Source organism: Octodon degus, unplaced genomic scaffold (assembly GCF_000260255.1).
Source record: "Octodon degus isolate 3935 unplaced genomic scaffold, OctDeg1.0 scaffold00032, whole genome shotgun sequence".
Lineage (NCBI taxonomy): Eukaryota > Metazoa > Chordata > Mammalia > Rodentia > Octodontidae > Octodon > Octodon degus.
In genome coordinates this window covers 2,285,188-2,288,712 of record NW_004524608.1, presented here as the reverse complement: position 1 = coordinate 2,288,712, position 3,525 = coordinate 2,285,188, and positions in this window count along the sequence as shown.

Sequence of the window (3,525 nt, the reverse complement as noted above, 5' to 3'; positions counted from 1 at the left end):
GCCAGTTGTGGTGGCAAATGCCTGTAGTCTCACCTACTTAGGAAGCAGTCCAGCCTGGGAAACTTAGCAAGACCATGTCTCTCAAAAAACAAAACATTAAAATGATAAAAGATAAAAAAATAAATTAAAAGGCAAAATTACAAATAAAAGCTCCCTTGCCAAATCAATAGAACAGAACAAAAGCTGGAAATGATTTTCCCAGCTCATAAAAAAGATTTTTAATGTGGAAAGTGAAACTCTAAATATGCTACAAGAAATCGAGTTATGGTAACATAGGCCTGCAATCCCAGATTCTGGCAGGCTGAGGCTAGTGGATGCCTTGCCTATGTCACCAAGTGACTTAGATCCTGTCTCCAAGAAGCAAATTTATTTATTTATTTATTTATTTATTTATTTATAGTGTAATAAAGATAAATAATCTCACTACACAGATTGGATTTGGGTTTTTGTTTTTTTTTTTTTTCGGAACCGGGGATTGAACTCAGGTTCTTGCACTTGCCAGGGAAGCGCTTATTCCACTGAGCCATCTCCCCAGCCCCTGGATTTGTAGTGATACTCCCATTTCAGGCTCCCACGTGCTGGGATTATGGGCACATGTCACCAGTCTCAATCGAAGTCTCAGCACACCTGAGGGCAGGGCTGGCATGGCAGGCCAGGGATCAAACCCCATTCCCTGCATCTGCCTAAGCAGGCACTTTTATCTGCTGAGCTATCTAGCTGGCCCCATAATTTTTTTAAATTTTATTTTGAAGAGTAAAAACAAATAGCAGAAACAAAACAGAAACAGGGTAACATACAATACATATGTTATGGATTTTAAAAACAAGAATAGGGGCCAGGGAGATGGCTCAGTATAATAAGCGCTTGACTGGCAAACACAAGGATCCGAGTTCAATCCCAGGTTCTGCAAAAAAAAAAAAAAAAGAATAGCTAATTAACAATGGCTGTTCTACTATCTATTTTTATGGTTGAATCTGTTGCTCAGAATAACAGGTATAGTTACACAAGATTGGACAAATAGGGCTGGTGAGATGGCTCAGTGGTCTAAAGCACCTACTTAGAACAAGCTTAGCAAAGCACACGGACTGCGGGTGGATTCCCTAGCACCACATGCCAGCCAGTCCCGCCCCCTGGTGGGCTGAGCTGGCCACACACACACCCACACACCCACAAATAAATTTAAAAAAAAAACAACCCATATACAAATAAAAAAAAAAAAGATTGGACAAATAGGGGCTGGGAAGATAGCGCAGTAGAATAAATGCTTGCCTGGCAAGCGCTAAGTCCTGAGTTCAATCCCCAGTACCACAAAAAAAAAAAAAAAAGGACAAATAATTGAACATCAAGATTCAAAATTTTATGGTGACATGCACTTGTAATCCTACCACTCTGGAGGCTGAGACAGGAGGGTGGCCTCCAGGTTGAGGCCAACCTTGGCTACACAGTGAGTTCAAGTTCAGTCTGAATATGTAGCAAAATTCTGTCTCCAAGAAATGAAATAAAGTATCTAGCTACAAGAAAGTGTGTGCTTATTACTTTAATGTTCAGCTCATCAGTAGAATAAGTGCTTCCCTGGCAAGCACAAGGGCTTGAGTTGGTTCGGAAAAAAAAAAAAAAAAAAGACCAAGCGTGGCATTTGAAAGTCACCCACTGAGCACCTCTCCTTAGCTACTTTGCTAATGAATAAGGATCATTAGGTACACCTCGGGCTCTGAAAGCGCTTGGGCCCCAGCACAGCCTCCACGCTGCCTTCCAGAGCCATCCACAAGCCACTGAAGGTAAGTTCACTTCTGCAGATGGCAAAGTTGGTATTTGTGGGCGTTGCCTGCTTTGCCAGCTTTGATTTCGGAAGGAGACAAATTCCAAATCTGAGAAGCCCTCATTCTAGTGCCCTGAGGGCAGAGGACTATGCAGAATCTAACAGACCGCAGGACTGCATGGGGGGAAGGGCTGGGCTGTTTGGGGGAGGTTTTACAGAGGCCCAGAAACCAGAGGTGCTTCTGGAAAGATGAGTAAGCTGTTCAGGTGGAGAAGGACTATGAAAGGCCAGTGAGCAGGCTGAACAAAGCCAGTGAGGCATGGAAGTTCACAGTGAGTAATCCTTGCGGCTTCCTCTGGGGGCACAGACTGCCTCGGGGTGGCGGTGGTGGGGTGGCTGGAGTGGAGGCTGGGCAAACCTGCCAGGGCTGGCTGGTTAAAGACAACTTAAAAGTTTTGTGTTGGGCTGAGGACTTGGTCCCTAGGTCAGCTGTCCCACCCCGTGACCTCTGCATGTGGCTGTGTGTACCTTTGCCAGCAGGTGCCAAGGTGATTACCTCGTCCTTGAAGAGGGCTTCAGGGGTCAAGCAGAGTTGAGTTCATCTTAGCCTTTAGGGCACCCAGAGTTTCATAGGGCAACTGGATAGACGCACATATAATCAGCAAAAACACACTCTTGGAAAATTACAGACAGCCTTTAAGGGGAAATGGTAGATCGGGGATTGTGTGGCTGATTGGAGAAGAGCCTGGTGAGTCAGGGTGTCCAGTGAAGGCAGCTTAGAGCAGACCAAGATCGGAAAAGATGACCAGCATGGAGAGGAGGGACAGAGAAACAGGCCTGGGCAGCTAAGGAGCATCTGGTTCATTCTGGAGTTTCAGCAATTTGGAGTTGACGCACAGGAGAAGCTAAGTTTCAGCAAAGAGCTCAAAGTAACTGAGGTGTTGCTAATGGAGTTCTCGATTCTTCTTTCAATAAATATTTATTAGCTGGGTGCAGCGGCACGCACCTATGGCTCAGGAAGCTGAGTCAGCCTGGACAATATAGCAAGACTCTGTGTCTAAGAAAATAATAAAAAATAAAACACATTTTATTGAGTGTGTACACTGTATTGAGGGTTGAGTGTGTGGCCCAGTGGGAGAGCATTTGCCCTCCATCCACAAGGCACTGGGTTGTGGCTTCAGGACTGAAAAACAAAATGTACTGAGCACCTGCTATACATCAGGCGGTATCCTAGTGAGCAAAACAGGCGAATTCCCACCTTCAGTGAAGCTTGTAGTGGTTGTGGTAGGACACAGACAAGAAATAGATAGATGTGAGAAGTGCTATGAAGGAAGAGCTATGTGAAGGCTTAGCAGTTATACAGCATGGTCAGAAGGTCCTCCGGGGTCCCTCTGCCAAGATCTCAGTGAAGAAGAGGGAGGTCTGGCTGTCTGCCAGGAGTTCCCAGAGTGGGAGTAGCCAGGAGAGGCCAAGAAGCTCCTCTATTTATTTTTATTTATTTTTAATTTTATTTTTTGTCTTTTTGAGACAGGGTCTCACTGTAGCTCAGGCTGGCCTTGAGCTCACTTTGTAACCCAGGCTGGTCTTGAAATCACAATTCCTGGGCTGGTGAGATGGCTCAGTGGTCTAAGCACCTACTTAGAACAAGCTTAGCAAAGCACAAGGACAGCAGTTCAATCCCCCAGCACCACATGCCAGCCAGCCCCGCCCCCTGGTGGGCTGAGCTGGCCACATACACACACAAATAAATTTATTTATTTTTAATA